General features: G+C 36.8%; 1 pseudogene; it reads left to right on the forward strand.

Moving 5' to 3' along the window:
- The first annotated feature begins 160 nt into the window (after positions 1–160).
- LOC149206850 (alpha-galactosidase-like) lies at positions 161–19,879 on the forward strand (annotated as a pseudogene).
- Positions 19,880–22,095: the final 2,216 nt, after the last annotated feature.

Below are 22,095 nucleotides of genomic sequence, written 5' to 3' on the forward strand. Positions count from 1 at the left end.
TGAGTGGTGTAAGGAGATAGCCCAATTGGGACATGGGTTAGATATTATACAACTTAAATCCACAGTAGCTCAAATCTTTCAGGGGAGGGCAAACCCCTTCAAAGATGGGTTTCCTGGTAAATCATGGTGGAGTGGATTTAAAAAAAGGCATCCAGACCTTATGCTACGTACAATTGAGGGCCTTAACAGAGACAGGGCTTTAAATCTACACCCTTCAATTGTGTCCAAGTTCTATAACACTCTTTCTGCTACATATGAGCAACACTCATATGCTCTAGACCATATATGGAACTGTGATGAAACAGGCTTACAGGTAGGAAGGAATTGTGGTATGTGGGTAATTGCCAAAAGAGGGAGTAGAAATGTGCCTAAGATTTTGCCTAAGAGCAGGGAGTGGATCACTATACTTTCTTGTGTTAATGTAATTGGTTCTTCAATCCCAAGATTTTACCTATTCAAAGGTAAAACACAACTAAGAAACTATATACAGAATTGTGAACCAGGTGCATGCATGGCAACACATCCCCATGCATGGATGACAAAGGAACTATTCCTAAATTGGCTTTGTCATTTTGTTTCATTTGTACCAGGTGATGTCTCACCTAAAAACAGACACATATTGATTTTAGATGGCCATGGAAGCCACATGGATTTGCAGACAATTGAGGAGGCCAACAATTTTGGCATTGACCTGTTAACATTGCTGGCTCATACCACGCATAGATTGCAACCCCTTGATTTCAGCATGTTTGGGCCTTTCAAGAATTATTTTAGGATTGAGCGAGCTTCGTGGATGGAAAAGAATCCAGGGGTGGAATTAAAGAGGTTTGAGCTAGATGAGCTTACAAGTAAAGCATTAAAAAGGGCTCTCACACCTTCTAATATCAAGGCTGGATTTAGGAGGATTGGTATATGGCCACTTAATGTTGATGCTCTCATGCATGATACTTGTTGTAGCCAAGAATTTTATGTGGAAGGTCAAGAAGCAGAGAACTTACAAGACCATGTTGATGCCCAAGAAGATGTTGCTGCTACTGAAGGTATAATGTCCCTTTATGAAGGGAACTTATGTGGTGATGATGATGAACATGTGAATGAGACACAGTTCAGTCATGAACCAACTGTCAATGTCATGGAGGCTATCACACCTACTGAACCACATGCCAATTTTGCATGTGATATTCCATATGAGGCAGTTGATGAAGCGAATGAAAATGAAAACTTGATTTCAAATGATAATGCAACAGGATTAAACAATGAACAATTGAGCATGCCAACCCAGGTAAGCCCACCATCATGGTTGGCAGAGGCCATGATGAATATCAACCCACATAATGTGTCTACCACCAATGAGGAAAGCATGGACATGCCTTCACAACCATCAGAGTTGAACACCGAACTTGTTCATTATTTTGTGGACAATGGTTCATTGGAAGAGGAGCTTGTTCAGCATGAGGTACCTGAAGAAGATAATGGGGGCCAATCAGTTGTACCAAAGGCTGAAAGCTATTTGTCAGATCCTAGGGAACATGGGACAAATCACAGATTACTTAGTGCATTCCTAAAGCTACCAGTAGAGAGAGTGAAGGCCTCATCAAGGCACTCAACTGCAGATTGTCTTCATTTGGGGAGGAGTTCACAGTTGCTCACATCTGAAGATTATATGAATTTATTGTTTGAGTTTGAATGTTAAAAAAAATGAAATTCAAGAAACTAAAAAGAGAAAGGAGTTGGCCAAGGACAAGAGAGCTGCAAGGATTGCAGCAGCAAAAGCTCGAACAAAGGAAAGGATGGAAAGACAAAAAGCAAGGGAAGATAAGGAACATAAAAAACAATTGGCAAGGCAAGAGAGGGAGGCAAGAAAGGTTCAAAAAGTGTTGGAAAGAGGAGGAGGGGTGACAAGCAGGAAATTCTATGGTCCAAGCCAGTTTGAGGCAAATAGGATGATGTCCAATACACTGGACCACATTGCAAAACACACACCATCATACCAAGGGCTGACTAACATCCAAGTCCCCCACTATCAGCTAGGGGTTTTTCCCACCTTATATACCCCTACCAGTGTAGGTTTAAATCCTAACTGTGTTTATATGACACCTGCACCCAGTGTTGGGGTTAGTAACACAAGTGGACACTTGGGTTACTCAGTCCCTCCATGGCTACAAGGAGCAAATTGGAGTCAAGGATATGGTAACATTCAAGCACATCCTAATCAACCAATCTTGGGTAGTCCACCATACTTGGGTTAGGTAGGAGACTCAACAATTCTAGGAAATGCAAGAAATGGAGGCCATCAAGCATAGGGGTGGCATGAATTAATTTTTGTAACCGCTATCGCAATGTGAATTTTGTAAGGACACATAACCCCTGCATGCAGTGATGTGTTGGGCGTATATGAGTACCGGTTCGGCAGGTTATGGCGGGGTTTAGGGTTTGTTTATCGTGAGTACCGTGCGCCTTGTTCATTGCTGCGTTCATTTCTGTTTGGGACCTGTTCTTGTCCGTTCGCTCTACTGGGTAGTTGAATTTGAACAGGAATTCAACATAATAATCGCAAGGTGAATTTTGTAAGGATGCAATATGTTGATTGGTTTCATATTAGAAGCTAAACTATAAACAATATTGAATTGGAATTGGAATTATGATGAAAGTCAACAAAATAATCACAATGTGAATTTTGTAAGGATGCAATATGTTGATTGGTTTCATAGTAGAAGCTAAACTATAAACTATATTGAATTTGAATTGGAATTATGATCTGGAATTATGATGAAAGGAAACATAATAAAGAAGGAAAAGAAGTGAACATGAATCAAAAGTAGTTACCAATCAAAGGAAAGATCTGTCTAGGAGCATGTGCTTGAGAAGTGCAATAGAAACCAACCCTCTGTCTGCTCACAGAGGCAGTAAACAAAAGAATCCCTTTGTTCTCACTAAAGGAAATTCAAGAGAAAATAATAGAAAGTAAAGATCAATTGAATCCAGTTTGAAACAACATTGCAAAGGAAAAGAAGTAGTAATTACTTAATGAAAGGCAACAACATAAAGAAGGAGAAGAAGTGAACATAAATGAACTCAACTCTGGAGCTTTATAGAACAGGCCACTAGAGAAAGCAATTACCACAACAACAAAAAGCAAATGTTCATTAACAACCATTTATAACAGATTATTGACTCAGCTGAATAACACAAATAGATTATTGACTCAGCTGAATAACACCAATGCTCATTAAGAACCATTTAGAACAGATTCTTGACTCAACTGAACGACAGTCTTGGTAATTACTTGATGAAAGGCAAAAACATAAAGAAGGAAAAGAAGTGAACATAAATCACAAGTAGTTACCAATAGAAGATACTAATAACCAATAATAATAGAAGATACACAAATAATTCTTCAAGACAATCTCTTAAGAGTTTGTAATTGAATGATGTAAGCAAAGAAATTAATGGGAAAAGATTCTTAAGTATTTTGTTAGGAGTGAAATCTCACGATATGAATATGAAGAAATTGTAAATAATCACTAATTAGTTAATGTTTATTTTGACTTTGAATTTTTATAAAACCTTAGAACAAACTTAGAACCTGGGAGCTGACCTTTTGAGCAGTCTAATCATCTTATTATAGTCTTACAACCTACAATCTTACTACCTTAGGAAGAGTATGCCAATACTCTGATCATGCTAAGAAGATTAGGATCTTGAGTTCAGTCCAATAACCCTTGAGCTTTAACATGAGGATTATGATTAGGCTCCTTACTGAAGGCAGTCTGACAGGTGTATGATTAGTCAACCAGCTTCCATATCAAGTTGATACACCCAAGGAATTCATAGACACATGCCAACAGGGTAGTGAAAGTGAGAAAGATCACTTGAGTTCATTTTTCAAGGTTTAAGCTAAAAGAAAAATTTTATAGAAACCTGTATGTGTAGGGATTCTGATAAATTAGAGGTTTATATTAAATAAGTATTAATTTCCAAAACCAAAAAATTATTTTAACTATGTTAAGAGTTTGTAAATGAACGATGTAAGTAACGAAGTTAAAGAGCCAAGATTTATAAGTATTATGTTTGGAGTGAAATCAGACAATATGAATATGAAGAAATTGTAAATAATAATGAAATTTTAACTATGTTAAGAGTTTGTAAATGAACGATGTAAGTAACGAAGTTAAAGAGCCAAGATAAATAATGCTTCAAGACAATCTCTGCAATTACCACTCCTCAACTCCGGAGCTTTATAGAACAGGCCACCAGAGAAAGCAATTACCACAACAACAAAAATAAAATGTTCATTAACAACCATTTAGAACAGATTATTGACTCAGCTGAATAACACAAATGCTCATTAAGAACCATTTAGAACAGATTCTTGACTCAGTTGAATGACAATCTTGGTAATTACTTGATGAAAGGAAACAACATAAAGAAGGAGAAGAAGTGAACATAAATGACAAGTAGTTACCAATAGAAGATACTAATAACCAATAATAATAGAAGATACACAAATAATGCTTCAAGACAATCTCTGCAAATAATGCTTCAAGACAATCTCTGCAAGGCCCCAGAGCTATGACTCAAGCATAAATACTACCATACCATGGATCTACAGTTGTTGAGAAAACCAAAAAAATACCCATCTCATGCCTGGCCAACTCCAAAAGCATCCTTCTAAGTAGAAGACTTGTATTGATTTCATCAAGTAGGCAGAAGCATTGCAAAAGTACTGAAACAGAATGGTAAAATACCATGTAAAGAAATCTAAGGCAATAATAGTAATATTAGTAGACATGTGTGAATAATAAACAGGACTGGAACCATCTCAGACGAATTTGGGTTAATCCTTGGGTCCAGCTAAGTTAATAGCAACCCAAAAACAATCCCTAGTTCTGAATAAGAAGAGACAACCATAGTAATATACAAGAAATAGTTAACTTTTGTGTAGATAACAATTACTTTCCTTAACAAAGAAGGAAAGCCAGTTCAAAAGAATATCCATGGAAATATGTGTAAACAATAGAACTATTCAAAAGTAAATGCTCTTCCTATATTTTCCAGTGAAAATGAACTACCTAAACTTCAACAAGGAGAAAACTGTGCGGGAGTTTTGTTGAAAATAGCAACAAGAAATGATAAAAATAGAATCTAGTATATTCCAATTTTAATTTGTCATTGAATTAAAATTCGAATTTAGTCTCACCAGCTGCTTGGAATTGATTAATTAATTCATTATGGATTAATTAGTTGGAGAAATTCAAGTTAGAAGTCTTTCTGTAGTCATGCAACAGTTATCCCTTAAATTAAGGAGATTATCCCTTAATTAAGGAGATACGATTGAGTTATATTTGAGTTGTAATTAGTTAGCTCAGTTCACTGAGTTAAGTCTAGTTAAATTAGTTCCAAACTGTTTGAGGAACTAATTGTGAGTTATCAGTTAGTTGATGCATGCATGCACTCAGAAAGTGTACTCCAGATAACTGAAGATTCTCTCATCAGAAACTCATGCATGTCTATTATGAGAAAGACCCAATTGAGCTAAATGTCAAGGACAAGTTACTACCAATTGCATGTGTTTTCCTATAAAGGAAACTCATCCATGTAGTCAAGGTAAGGTTCCTTGAGGATTGCACAGTTCTGACAGTGTGTTAGAGCAGTGTTACACTGGGTGAAGGAGATCATCCTAGAGGTAACTGCGCAAGGAAATAGGAGCTTGGAGGGCAGAGGAGAAGGCTTGTGAGAAGCCAAGTTTGCCTGTGAGTATCCAGGAGGATTGTACTAAGAGCTGGCTAGCAGTGAGAGCTAAGGATTTGTATAATTCTGATGTGTTTCCACCTTGTATGATAATATAGATAGTGGGGTTTTTAGCTGAGGCTTTCCCCTGAGTATTTTCTGTGTTTCATGTGTATTGATTCTTCTTCTCATGGTTATATGTGTTCAGCTTTGATTCAACTCGAACTTTAAGCTTCCGCAAGTTTGATAGTAGAAGTAGATTATAGTATTTTGCTTTAGTATATTGCATTATCGAGTTAATCTACAATCAGATTTTATACATAGATCTCAGAGGTAGATTTGTAGAGAATTTGCAGAATTTCTACATGGTATCAGAGCTAGCTGATCGATAGAGAAATTTCTACATGGTATCAGAGCCTAGTATATTAGAGCAGTGGACAGTATACGGAGAAGAGAATTCGAAGTTTGAAGTTCAGGGTTGCAGGTGAAAATCGAATTCTTATCATACTTCAAGGTTGGCTAATGGCGATTTATGGCTTGAGACTCGAGTATGATTTGGAAAGCAACTCGAATTACATAGCATGGAAAGATTGCATGGACGTTGTATTAGAAGAAAATGCCTTGAAGGATTCATTGATCAAGAAATCCCAAAGTCAGGTTCAACTAATGCACAAGAGTTGTTTGAGTGGAAGAAGTGTGTGGTGAGGGCGAGACGGATCATCCTTGAGGGAGTTCGAGACCATATTTTCTCGAGTCTCCATGGGAAGGATACTCCATATTCAATGTGGAAGACATTGAAGGACCTCTACCAGAACAGTAGCGACCAGAGGAAATTGGCACTCAAGGATAAGCTTCGAAGAATCAAGATGGAGAACGACGATACTATTTCCACATATCTGAACAAGCTCACCACTTGCAGAGATGAGCTTGGTAGTGTGGGAATAATTACTGTCGATGATGATATGGTGAGCCTCACTCTCCTTGGCCTTCCAAAGAGCTGGAATAGATACCAGGACTTTGTGAATGGAAGGGAGAAATTGCCAGATTGGGAATGACTGTGGTCGGATCTCATGTAGGAGGAGATCGGGAGGAGCATTCGAGATGGTTCTTCATCTAAGGATGATGATGAAGAAAATCTGGCCTTAGCGAGTAAGGCAAGGAAAGGGAAGGGGAAGGCATCCTATTCCGAATTGAATTCTTCTCATGGAGGGAAGAAGGTTGACAAGTCTAAAGTGAGATGCTTTAATTGTCATGAGATGGGTCATTATGCAACTAATTGCCCATCGAAGAAGTCCAAGAAGGTATCCTCAGAAGGATCGGAAGGTGAGGCATTGGCCTCTCAGTTCGAAATGGAGTTTACTCTCATCGCATGCATGGTGTCATCGATGATGGGTTGTGGTTGGTATCTTGACAGTGGAGCCTCATTCCACATGATCGGCGATAAAAGTTTATTTAGTACCTTGGAGGAGAAATACCTCAAGATGCGCATAGAGATGGGTGACGATGAAAGGTTTAGTGTTTCAGGAGTGGGCACTAATGCTTTTCAGAGGGAGCATGGAGCTCCTATCATCTTGACAGATGTGAAGTATGTGCCTGGACTAAAGAAGAACTTGGTATCGGTGGCAATGTTGGAGGACAAAGGTTACGATGTTGTCTTTAGTAAGGGGAAGGTTTTTCTTAGACACATCACCATGAGATAGGTGAAATAGATTGGTTCAAGAGTCAAGAACCTGTATGCTCTTGAGGTTCAATATGCATGCAAAGCCTTGAGGAGCAAGGCAAATGTTAGAGACTTGGTGGTTGAGAGGGAGAGTAAATTACCTCTCAACATGCAGCCCCAGAAGAAGTCTTAGACAATTATGGAGGAGCCACAATTGGAGAAGTGGGCAGAGGGATCACATGTAGCCCTACCTCCAAGTGTGAGGTGGGGCAATGTGAAGTGATAGTCTCAAGAAGGCTGAAATTGGGCAGGGTCCATGAGAGGTTTTATCTCATGGATCGTACCTTGTTACGGAAGCCCAAAGTACATAGTAGCGGGAGGAATCAGTGGGATTGATGCAGTCAAAGATCAAAGTGATAGAGGTTAGATCAGTCAAATACTAAAGAGTGCAGAAAAGGATTGACAACAGTGTAGACAGGCTGAGTCAACAGAAGTGTAGAGTTTTCAGTCGACATAGGCAATAACAGTCAAAGACTTGATGACAGATGCATCATACTGATTCAAGTTAGATGTTTTTTTGTTTCTCGAGTTGCTGGAGTAACAACACTAGAGAGAAGTGTTGCATGCAGAACATTCCAAAGGTTCAGGATCGAGATCGAGTTGAATTCATTTCTTGTTGAGAGGGAATGTTGAAAATAGCTACAAGAAATGATAAAAATAGAATCCAGTATATTCCAATTTTAATTTGTCCTTGAATTAAAATTGTGAATTAAAATTCAAATTTAGTCTCACCAGCTGCTTAGAATTAATTAATTAATTCATTATGGATTAATTGGTTGGAGAAATTCAAGTTAGAAGTCTTTCTGCAATCATGCAACAGTTATCCCTTAAATTAAGGAGATTATCCTTTAATTAAGGAGATAAGATTGAGTTATATTTGAGTTGTAATTAGTTAGCTCAGTTTACTAAGTTAAGTCCAGTTAAATGAGTTCCAAATTGTTTGAGGAACTAATTGTGAGTTATCAGTCAGTTGATGCATGCATGCACTCAACAAGTGTACTCCAGATAACTGAAGATTCTCTCATCAGAAACTCATGCATGTCTATTTTGAGAAAGACCCAGTTGAGCTAAATGTCAAGGACAGATTACTATTAGTTGCATGTGTTTTCCTATAAAGGAAACTCATCCATGTAGTCAAGGTAAGGTTCCTTGAGGATTGCGCAGTTTTGACAGTGTGTTAGAGCAGTGTGTGAGAGCAATGTTACACTGGGTGAAGGAGATCATCCTAGAGGTAATTGCACAAGGAAATAGGAGCTTGGAGGGTAGAGGAGAAGGCTTGTGAGAAGCTAGGTTTGCTTGTGAGTATCTAGGAGGATTGTACTGAGAGCTGGCTATTAGTGAGAGCTAAGGCTTTATATAATTATGATGTATTTCCACCTTGTATGATAATACAGATAGTGGGTTTTTAGCTGAGGCTTTCCCCTGAGTATTTTCTGTGTTTCATGCGTATTGATTCTTCTTCTCATGGTTATATGTGTTCAACTTTGATTCAGCTCGATCTTTGAGGTTCCACAAGTTTGATAGTAGAAGTAGATTATAGTATTTTGCTTTAGTATATTGCATTATCGAGTTAATCTACAGTCAGATTTTCTACATAGATCTCAGAGGTAGAATTGTAGAGAATTTGCAGAATTTCTACATGGTAACAGAGCTAGCTGATCGATAGAGAAATTTCTACAATTTTATGGGCAAGTAATATAATATAACTTTCATAATTTATAAGGGCGAAAGAAATTCATAGGAAGATAGCTCTATATCTAACTGTATTCTCAGAATAGTTGAGATATGTACATGTCAATAAATGTAATTATAGTCGGCAGTGAACAATTCACCAAGAGGGAAACTCAAGAACCGAAAACAAATCAAATTTAGAGCATGGCTATATTTAATGTGAATACTGTAAATACCAATTGATTATAAATTTGTGCAATACTGGAATTATAACAAACAAAACTTATGTTCACAACAAACAAAACTTAATAGCAACCATAATCTCAATTGGACTGGAATTTACATTTTGATTAACTATACCGAAGAATCTGACATCCGTAACTAATAGTTCTACACTGGCTTTCTACAATTTCTCAAAAAGTAGTGTATTCTGTAATTTTACAAAATGATAGAATACATGATACATGCAACAAATCTCTCTTGAAATAAGGAATAAACGATATCAAACAATATTGTTAAGTTTCAATTTATGCTCATATAGAAAGAATCGCTAATTGTGAGGAAAAACCCATAGGCATACAACCTTGATTAAAATATTGTGAGCCTTTTACCGACTTGTGGAAATGTAACACAAGAAACATCATTTGAGAAATTTCAAGAAAACACAATGTTGTTTCTCAATGAAACCTTTGGAAAATAGGATAAGATATTGGAAAACCCTCATACTAACTAACCTACAGATCTCATAGCATGAGTTAACACTACAACTTCTTCCGCCACCCATATATTGAAGACCACAAACACAAACCCACTATAAAACCCACTAACCCACTAATTTAAGACCACAAACACAAACCCACTAACCCACTGACTGTAAAACCCACTAACCGATACTAGAGTGAGACACTAGATTGAGACACTGGACTAGAAGGAAATGCATGACTCAATTCAACGTTTGGGTTGAAGCCCATTAATTTGTTGTAGCTTTTCATGATGGCAGTATCACTACTTGAGGGCCTTTAGTTTTTGTCCTGAGGCCTAGTGGCGGAGGCCAAAGCATTGGAAACACAGGTAACAGAAGCAAGGGTCCAAGCCCACGCCCACCAAGCCCACCTAGTACATATAAGGCACCGGCCCAGTACACATGCTAGTTCACCAGGTCAATCTTTGAACGACTCCTTTATTGATGAGGGAAGTCTTCGAATTACTCCTTTCTTTCGGTTTCACTAACCCACTAACCCACTGATTGAAGACCACAAACACAAACCCATTGTAAAACCCAATGTAAATCCCACTAACCCACTGACTATAAAACCCACAACCCAAAACCCAAAACCCAAAAATTAGCCACAACCTACACAAGTAAACACATATACAAGCATATACAAGCATAAAATAAAGGCACAATATTCCAATGGAGGCTAAATATGTTAAAAAACACAGTATTTCTGGTTGGTAGGATAGTGTCCTACCTTTTTTCTCCATGCCAGAAAGCCACAGGAACCCTAGATGCTCTAAAAACAATAGCTTAGACTACAACAACCTGCAACAACCTTCAAGACAGCTTCAAAATGGTTAGATAGGGACCAACAATCAGTTAAAATGTGAAATTGCAGCTCATAAATTGAATTACAAACCTGAAAATCCATTAGGAGTGTGAAATGGCCATGTCCAACATTGAGTCGAGCTAAATTTGCCTTAGGGATAAAGGCAGACGAATAACGAGCCCATACCACTAGACAGGGAAGAAAAACCAGGCGAAAAAACAAGACAAAACGCACGAAAACAACCAAACAAGCTGAAGAACGACCATCTCTGCTGGTCCATAAACCACCACCCGCATCACCGACGACCGTAATGGCAGTGACTGCCATTGGAGCAGCAGTGCTCAACTACCTAGAAGAGAAAACAAACAAGAACATGTCCCAAACAAAAATGAACACAACAATGAACAAGGCACACAATACTCACGGTAAACAAACCCTAAACCCCGCCATAACCTGCCGAACCAGTATTCATATACGGCCAACACGTCACTGCATGTAGGGGTTACATGTCATACATTGGTTGAGTTTGCTAGTGTGGAAGGAGGGGTGGTCGACGTGGAGGTGTTCACCTAATGGCATCCCTCCCCTAGTCGCTTCATTTTCCCCTAATAAAATCAAGGATATACATGAAAGAATTTGACAAAAGTTGTTTTGACAGTCCAAGTACAGAATCAATTTGTTTCCCAGTTTCAAGGGAACTCCCAAGAAGGTTGTGGTCTTAAGTGGTCAGATTCTGGTGAGGAACTTGCAAGTGGAGGTAACGATAATCTCTTTCTCATTTTGGATGTAAAAGTAATGTCATCATCGTCATCATTAGGTAATCAGTATCTCCATCAGTGTGACAAGTACCAAGCTACTGTAAAAGTTATGTTCTTGCATGGACTAGAGGAACTCACCCAAATATATAATCTATATTCGAGGGTAGGGTTTTGATCTTTACCCTTTTAGGCCCAGGAGCCCCCATTTATTTCCCACTTCTCCTGTTTACCATTTCAGCACAAGCAAATCTATTAGAAGAATCACGAGTAATCTGAGAATGGCTTAATAGATAGGAAATCCGATAGAGATTATATTATATTCTCTCAACTACCATTCCTACCACCACACTATGCAAGGATTGTTGAGTTTCATTGATCCGTGCTCACACCTCTAGCCACTACTGAACGTCGATCAGTAGCCCGCTCTTTTTTGGTTCGTGTGCCCTTCTAATTTCTAAGTTCAGGATAAGTGAGATAGTGAAAGGGTAGTTAACAGTAAAGGTTGTAGCATGGCACTAACATTAACCAAGTAGGCTTCTTTCTAAATTCAATACCAATGTTGTAAGTGCCCAAAACCAGCTAGTAAGATCTATTTCTAAATTCAGGTAAGTGAACCTATGCAAAGGAGAACAATTGTGCTCCTTTTCGTCCTCCATTGATGTAGCATAGCCTTTGGAGCCCTTAGAAATGGTGATCAACATCGAGTTGGCTGCAACTAGTGAGTTCCAAGCTACTTTCACAAGTTTTAGCATATCCAATATAAGTTCTGAGGCAACAACTAGATCACCAAACTTCAGATGGGTTGTCAGTAAGCTATTGTAATATTGCTGATAATGGTGATCAAGCATTCCAGGAATTTCAACAATATACCTCTTTAGTTTTTTCAATTCTCTCTCCTGCCATTGCTCTCATAAATTTGGGCCATTAGAGCAATTGAAGCAGCATCAACCTTCACCCCCACTCTAGTCATCAGCGCTAAGAGTTCCTCCACCTTTCTAGTCATTTAGAGGTGTCCATTTTGGGAATTTTAAGAACCGTATTACGAGTCCTCTGTATGCACATTGCAATGATTACAACATTTCAACCAACACGAGAACTATCTAGAATGACATCAGGGTACTTTGGGTGGAATGACATCGGGGTACTTTGGTTGAGTATATCTATTTGTCCATTATACCGAATATTACCTTAAACTATCAGTCTTTGGCGGTTGCACGAGTGTTAGTGTAAGATTATATATTTAAATGTAATTGTTGGGGATATTGCAATTTGAATTTAAAAACACTATATAATGTACTTGTTCTTCTGACTTAAAATTGGAAGTTCTGTGCAGACATCGCCTTATCATGAAAAGTTATCTACTGCAAGCATTACTGGACTAGCGGATGTCAGGGCGGTGGGTGTTAAAGTTTTCTCAATAGAATCATATGAGTTACCAATAAGAATAATATTGTATAGTTTGGATTTTAGATTTACTCAATTGAAACTGTAGAAATTCTGCAAATTCTCTACAAATCTTGCTCCTTTGAGACCATGTAGAAAATCTGATATGTAGGTTAACCCGATAATGCAATATAAATCAAAGCAGAATACTATAACCTACTTCTACTATCAAAGTTTTCTTTGCGGAAGCTTAAAGATCGAGCTGAACACATATAACCAGAAGAAGAAGAATCAATGTACAATACACATGAAAATACTTTGGGGAAAGCCTCAACTAAAAACCCCACTATTTGTATTATCATACAAGGTGGAAATACATAGAGATTATACAAAGCCTTAGCTCTCACAGTTAGCCAGCTCTCAGTACAATCCTCACCAATGCTCACAGGCAATTCTGGATTCTCACAAGCCTTCCTCTCTGCCCTCCAAGCTCCTATTTCCTTGCGCTATTCCTAGTGGATGATTCTCACCTCACCAAGTGCAACACTGCTCTCACACACTATCAGAACTGCGCAATCCTCAAGGAATTATTCCTTCTGCATGCATGAGTTTTCTTTATAGGAAAACACATGCAACTGATAGTACATTGTCCTTGTATTAATTCTCAACTGGGTCTTTCTTAGAATAGACATGCATGAGTTTTTGATGAGGGAATCTTCAGTTAACTAGAGTACACTAGTTGAGTGCATGCATGCATCAACTGACTGTTAACTCTCTATTATTTCCTCAAACAGTTTGGAACTAATTTAACTGGATTTAACTCAATAAACTAAGTTAACTAATTACAACTAAAATATAACTCAATCTTATCTCCTTAATTTAAGGCTTATCTCCTTAATTTAAGGGATAACTCTTGCATGACTTCAGAAAGGCTTCTAACTTGAATTTCTCCAACTAATTAAGTCAAAATAACTTAATTAATTATTTTCAAGTCACTGTTCAGACTAAATTCGATTTTAATTCACAATTTTAATTCAAGGACAAATTAAAATTGGAATATTCTTGTTGCCACATTTCAACAGAAACGAATTAGCCAAACTTGTGCAAATGTTGGATGATGAAGAAATTACATATAGTTTTGACCCTTCGAAAGAGTACTGAAGCGTTTTATTAATAGATTTGAAGGATGTTGTTATTGTAATTTATTTCATTTGAAATATATTTGTGTCTCTACAGAGACACTCACACATATATAGACGAGGCAGTGTTATCTATTCATATGGAACAGTTGGAATCACTTCAGCTGTAAAATTGATGAGAATATTATTCGTGGAACAGGTAGCTTGCTTATCTCCCTGGTAAAAAATCAGCTTTAGAATACTTTTGGGCTCTTATATATAAAAACAATCCAGTTAAAATATAATTTTCAATTAAATGCTATTGTTATCTGATACAACTGATGCAATGGTTTCCACTAGATTATCCAAGACTAGATATGAATATGTGAATATAGGTAACAAATACGAATCTAGGTCCTCTTATGTTGTACATTATAGAAAGCATAAACATATACTCACAAATAATCTAGTTAGTAGTTATATATTTTTAACCTTATGGTTGTGTTAATGGGCTATCAGATGACTGTTGGGGTGAGCTGAACCGAGATTCTCAGGTATTGCACTTGATTCAACAAAAAAAGGATGATAAATTATAACATTTTTTCACTCATTTTAGTCTCCTGTAAGTTCTTTAGTTGGAGCCCAGATTGTTGATGAATTGAAAATTGGGCTTATGTATTGTCAGTGTAATATGGTCGCTAAAGCCTCTGCATTTCATTCAATCATAAAGGCTCTAGCAGACTATGTTCAATCCAAGGGACTCAAGCTTGGAATATATTATGATCCTGTGTTAGTGTGCATGAATGCTAGTTGATCAACCAAAACCATTCTTTATATATCAATTGTCTAATTCTTCCTGGAATATTTGCTCAGATCCAATACATGTAGTAAACTGTAAAACCATGCCAGATTCCCTTGGATACAAGGAACAAGATGCTCAAACATTGCGTCATGGGTAGCTTGATCTCTATATATTTTGTCATATTTTTGATCCATTTTTCTTAAGTCATGACACCATTGCACTATTGATAAAAATTAGCTTTGCTTTTTGTGAATGAATGCTCAGGGGATAGGCTATTTGAAATATGATAACTGCTATAATGGTGGCATAAATCCTCAAGACATGTACATATTATTTTTGTTATATTTCATCATCAAGATTTTCATATATGGGACTAGGATTCTATATTGAACATGTTTGGAAACCATACAGGTACCAAAAATGAGTGATGCTCTTAACAAGATAGACCACCCTATATTCTATTCAATGTGTGAATGGTAATGTTATGAATAAATATATAGGAAATAATGTAAAATAATGTAAATTATAATAACCATAAATAATTATTAGTTAATTAGTAATTAGGTTGAAGAGGCATGTCTAAATGAGACATGAATCTCCATGAAGAGACACCTGCTTGGTATATAAGCAAGCCTCTCGCTCTCATTGTATCAATCATTCTTATTCATACATTTAATATATAATATTTGTATCCTCATGGATATTTTTATATTCCAAATCTTCTAGAGAAATTAATCTGAAGATGGAACTTTGTTCGCTTCATTTGGTATCGAAGCAGTGCGATCCTCTAGCCACTCCACCACTGCACAGAGCCACGCTCGCTGATCTAGGTTCTTGGCCATTGAAATTCGTCAACTTTGTTGTCATTGAAGCATTTCACTACAAACTTTTGGAGGGTCTCCAATTCGCCAATTGGCCTTTGGATATTAAAAAAATAAAAATAAAAATAAATATTACCTTGGCTCATCGAGATTCATAAACTATTGAAGCGGTCGTTCAAAGTTAATAAAAAAAGAAGAAGAGGAAATTCACGTGCCGTCATTAGGCGATTGTTAACTAACACAACATGCCACCCTAGCTAGGCCACTACACTACAGTGACATTTAGTCAACCTTTGACAAACCCTGGTCGAACCGTCATTGTTTCTCTAAAGCCACCACCACCGTCATAACATCCCTTGCTACCACCAGCAGCCAACCATCCATTTGTTGCACCCACCACTGGAGCCCTAATCCCCATCCACAATGCTCAGCAAAATAGATACGTTGTCGCTATTCCATTACCCCTTCGTTGTGCCATACGCTTGCTCCCCTATCGATTACCTATACTACCATTCCCACGCTGCTTCCGTTGTTTCCCATTCCCCCTCGTTGTTGCTTCTACTTCCTTTGTTCCACGACCAACCACCAACACCACAACCACAACTTATCCCTGTCAACACCGCTTCCGATTGTGACATCGATCATCTTCCCACAGATCATGTCACCATCCGGTCTCGTTGTCTTCCATTGTTAAAATCGTTGTGCCTTCGGTTGCCCATCAAAATTGTTCCCTTCCCTGCTACTTCTCCAGCCTACGTCCAGCTCACCACCCTCACAACCTGTGTCCACAAACTCATGCGACATCCCCGTCCATGCTGCCTGGTCCACACTTTGTGTCGTGCTCCTCCGCCCCATCCTTAGCCTCCTTCGCTATATTCCCACTGCAACTTCTCCATATTCTCATTCCCAATTGGACAGTACACCTTGTACTGCACCCTCAGCAGTCATCTGAACCATCTGACGCTTCTATTCCTTATTACATTTTCAACCAGTCCCCGTTCTTATTACATGCTCCACCAAGAAACAACGAAGGACAAAATGTTCGATTAATTTCAGATTCGAAGGTTGTCGTCCAAATTTCAAAAGAAAATCTCTCACATCGATTGGAGAATCGATGTCACCGTTTCATTAATACTATAGCTGCCTTTTCTGTGGGTAAGTCAAAAATTCATTTCCATGTGCATGAATTGAATTCTAAGTGGAACGATAAAATTCTAAGTGGAACTATTGAAGTATTAAAAGTATTAATTTTTAAAGTTCAACTTAAAAGAATTATAAACTAATTCCAAGCTCACTAGAGAAAAAAGTTATAAGGAGTAAATAAAGAAAAGAAAAGTAATTAATTGGACATAGGTAAGAAAAAAGAAGGGAATTTTAAAAGCATAGATATTTAAGTTACAGAGGAGTGTAAAATAAATTGCCTATTTAAAGCAAAAGAATACAATATAAGTTTTATATAGTTACATATAAAAGAAAAGGAAAGTTTAAATAAAAAGGAATATTCTAATATAAAGGTTTTCCTTAAAAGATTTATTCTTAAAAAAAAAAAACCATACAAAGTTAAAAATATATATATGGAATCTCTAAGTAATGAACAAAAATAATTTGCAAGAGATATAGAACAATTAATGACAATACTTGAGCGACAACATGTTGATTTTAATGAGGAGAGAAAGAAATGGGAATCCCAATTGCAAGTTGAACGTCCATCACCACTCCCACAAAACAATGTAATCCAGTGTACCGAGAAAGTGCAGCTAAAAGATCAAGAGAATGGAAAAACAAACAAACTTCAACAAAACAAGAAAGCGTTAGAACACGAACATAAAGATCTTGTGGATATGCATTACAAAGGAGTAATGAAAAAGGATGAAGAAATATCTCGTCTCAAGGACCACGTCGAAAAATTACTTGCACAAGTGAAGAAGACTAAGGTCACAAAGAAAGAACTCAAGAAACACTTATCAGAATAAGAAGAGGAAACCTTGTGTTTAAAGAACCTTAATAAAAATTTATTAGAACAAATCAGAGATCTAAAAGATGAAAAGCTTAAAATTCAAAACACTGAAAATAAGATTGATAAATCAGAAATCAAAGAACTTTTACGTCTGAGAAACCATAATCAAAGTCTACTCACTCAAATTAAGAAACTTAAGGATGATAAGAAAGCATTAAAAGACAAGTTAGAACAATTCACTCAAGAAGAAGTATCGAAATCTCCAGTCGTAACAATCCAAGTTGAAGATAAGGGAACAAATACCGATCCAGTGAATATGACAACTCGAGAAGACAAGTCAGTTGAAGAAATGACACGCTTAGATATTGCAATTCAGGTGATAAAAATACCAAGTGAAGGTTCTGTAACCAACTCAACAACATCTTCACAACTATAAAATCAAAAAATTTCCTCACACCTAATAAGGGAAAGTCAAACCAAAAAAGTTCCATATCGTCATCCGAATCATGAAAGTAGACAACTCAACCATGCTATGTATCGAGACCATTCAGAACAGAAACAACAAACTGATGTTCCAAAGAATAGTGATGTAACCTCAATCCAGTCCTATGATGACAAGTCATTACAAAATTCTAGCGATCATAAAATTACAGAGAAGATTAATCTAGGATGGTCTAATCCTTTCTCAGTGCGACGGTTTTGTTTGTCACTTAGAAGATCATATCAGCTTGTATCGACGAAGATGATTGTTCTGAGACAGAAAGACATTTGAAGCCGAAAAAGAGATCAAGCCTTTTTCATTAACAAGCTTTGAGGACAAAGCTTTTTGAAGAGGAAGGAAATGTTATGAATAAATATATAGGAAATAATGTAAAATAATGTAAATGATAATAACCATAAATAATTATTAGTTAATTAGTAATTAGGTTGAAGAGGCATGTCTAAATGAGACATGACTTTCCATGAAGAGACACCTGCTTGGTATATAAGCAAGCCTCTCGCTTTCATTGTATCAATCATTCTTATTCATACATTTAATATATAATATTTGTATCCTCATGGATGTTTCTATATTCCAAGTCTTCTAGAGCAATTAATCTGAAGAAAGAACTTTGTTCGCTCCAGGTAAGATGCATTTGTAAAAAATAATTTATGTGTTTAATCAAGAGCAAGGTTTTGTCTCCAAGTTAGATGTTATAAGGAGCTCGTCTTTTGATTATGCAGGGGTGACCAGAATCCTGCAACATGGCCACTCAAGATTACAAACAGTTGGAGAACTACAGGAGACATTGAAGACAGCTAGGAAAGGTAAATAGACTACATAAGTTCATAATCAGAGTTGCAAGAGTATTCTGACTGCAAATTTTTTCTCCCAGCATCACGTCTAATGCCGACCAAAATGACTAGTGGGCAGCTTTTGCGGGGCCTATTGGATGGAATGGTAAATTGGCCTTTTATCAATATCATATAAATGGTCATAAATTTGTTGTTAATATTTCCATGATAGATTATTTACAAGTTGCACTTTGTATTTGGTCGTTGCCTATCAGATCCATAAATGTCGGAGGTTGGAAATGGAAATATGAGCAGTGTGGAATACCAATCACACTTCAACATATGGGATTTAATGAAGGTAAAAATGGGCTAAGTGTAAATTTGACAAACAAAATTGTAAAAAGAAGAAAGAAAAACAGAGTATCTCTCTAAATATAAAATGTCAAATTCCAACAGTTTTTACTGTCTATCTCATGATTTTAGTTGATAAGATTTTACCATGCAGGCACCCTTGCTGATTGGATATGATATAAGGTCTGCAACCCTAGAAACTGTAGAGATTCTAAGCAATAGTGAAGTGATTAATGTCAATCAAGATCAAATTTATAAAATCATTTGTAAGAAGGGTTTTTCAAGCCAAGTTTCAAAGATTACTTTGGATTAATTATTTTCTCCCACATTTTTGGATTTGTGTAGATCCATTAGGGGTTCAAGGGAAGAAAGTCAGTAAGCAAGGAGACCTTGAGGTATGAAGTTTTTTTATGTAGAATATTTTGCTTCTATAAAAATTAATGAGTCTCAGAATTTTATAATTTTATAACTCTGTAGAGTGTTTGTAAAGTTTCAAAATTTGTATACTCAATCTCGTGCCTTCTCTGGCATTCTGTCTGGCACCTTAATTTTGACGTATTTTTCCTCAGTATCTATTTGTATCATATAAATTATTGCAAGTTTGGGCTGGGCCACTATCCAACAACGAAGTTGTTGTAATACTATGGAACAAAAGTCATTCTCAAGCCTCTGTAACTGCTAAATGGGTAGAAATTGGTCTTCCCTCAGACGCTGCTGTTAAAGCTAGAGACTTGTGGGCTATATGATTACTTCCCATTCCTTTGCATTATATTTCTCTTTACACAGGAAAAATCATTACCATAATTACCACATAGAAATTTGTGTTTTAGGAATCAACAAACATTTTGTATGTAGGGTTTCACATAGTTTGTGGAGTACTGAGCCAGCTACCTAAGACAACAGGGCACAAACCTATTTTCTGATGCACTAACTCGATGTAGAGATCAAACCTTCATCTACCCTAAAGCTAGAGACTTGTGGGCTATATGATTACTTCCCATTCCTTTGCATTATATTTCTCTTTACACAGGAAAAATCATTACCATAATTACCACATAGAAATTTGTGTTTTAGGAATCAACAAGCATTTTGTATGTAGGGTTTCACATAGTTTGTGGAGTACCGAGCCAGCTACCTAAGACAACAAGGCACAAACCTCTTTTCTGATGCACTAAATCGATGCAGAGATCAAACCTTCATCTACCCTAACACACAATCCTCTAATCAGTAGTTCTGAGAACTTCTGAAAGCTTGATCCCTATAATTTACAGTGTGTGCAAGTATGTCAATCAAAGCTTTTAGAAGCTTTGTAACTAGCCTGAGTTTTGCCCATAAATTGCCAGTGTATAAGGAGAATATGTGACTAAGAGTTGTTGATGGGAGTGTTGTGTGGCATTTATCTTTCGAAGTACTGGAGTGTTTTATTAATAGATCTGAAGGATCTTGTAACGTTTTTCATTCATGCTTGTGCATTGAAAGAGAATGGAATTTGCCTATGTCACCGGACTGTAACCTGTTTGTATTATTTCTTGTCAAAACATATATTTGTTGGCTTATCATGAGTTGAGAGTATCATATATATGTGCCCAAAAAGTTCAATGAAAACATGCTCTAAGTTTCCTGGTTTACTTTAAAAATCACTTTCATAAGCTTTATGAAGAAACAAAGTATAGGGCGATGTTGAATTTATGGGATAGCTTGACTTTAATTATATCCTTTTGTTGTCTTATCCTCCTTGCAAGAGCCACACTCGAAGATACAAGACTAATTTGGAAGTACGCACTTGAAATGATTTACATCTTCGTATACCTGTAGCTTCATTTTAGGAATTGATTATAAAGAGACCGATTGCAGGTTTGTTTGCATGGACTTGTTATTATAAATTGCTTTGTCTTCTATGCAGATTTGATCCAAAAGGAATTAATGTACGATTTCAATCCCTGTACAAAAATTTGATAAGTATATATGTGTCTCTCAAACTTTTGAGATCGATTTACTTTTGCTTGTGAATACAAAGCTTTATACATTAAAACAATATTTATATCGTAGTGGAAATCCAGCTTATCCTCCAGCTTTTGAATGTCTACTAATTTGACATTTGTGCTCACAACCTTAAAAAGCAGATTGGCTCGATCATGGGGATATGGCACAGGTAGAGTTTTTTGCATAATTATCCTCCATCAACACTGAATGTGTTGTGTTTGTTAATTACATAATTAATGAATGACTTGACTCAAAGTGCTAGATGGTATAGAGAAAATCAATATTAAACATAATATATATATTTATTTATATTGAATCAAGGATAATTTACAGAATGAGAGGCCCTGGCTTAAATATATCCTTGGGTGCCTCTTGGTGAATGGGCATGATCTTTGATCATGCCCTTTGCCTAATAAACTATTAATTACAAATAACTAATTTTATATAACATTGCCTTCCTCCCAAAAACTGCTTTGTCCTCAAAGCATACGTAACGATGGATATTTTTGATGAAATGCTTCAGTCTCCCAAGAAGCTTCTTCTTCTGGTAAGTCCTTCCACTTGATCAAGTATTCCTTGATTACACGAGATCAGAGCTTTTTTTCCCTGGTTGATATGATACCTTCTGGCTCTAAAATGACCCTTCCTTCATCATCTAAGGATGAAAGCGTTGTCTGTGCTGATTGATGGCCACCAAGTTCCCTTTTAAGGAAGGATACATGGAAGACGTTGTGGACACGACTTTTGTCTGGAAGGCTTAAACTATATGCAACTTGGCTGATCTTTTTGTTGATTTGGTATGGTCCATAGAAATTTGGTGCCAATTTATTTTTTCCTTTTTGTTTTAAGGAAATTTGTTTGTATGGATGGAGCTTGAAAAATACCCATTCTCCAACTTCAAATTCTCTCTCAGTTTTGTTTCAGTCAGCTTGTTGCTTCATATGGTTTCTTGCATTATTTAAATTTTCTTTTAGAGTTT

The sequence above is a fragment of the Pinus tabuliformis genome, chromosome 1_2, assembly GCF_031772625.1.
Source record: "Pinus tabuliformis cultivar Carrire ecotype Pingquan chromosome 1_2, CPIR1, whole genome shotgun sequence".
Classification (NCBI taxonomy): domain Eukaryota; kingdom Viridiplantae; phylum Streptophyta; class Pinopsida; order Pinales; family Pinaceae; genus Pinus; species Pinus tabuliformis.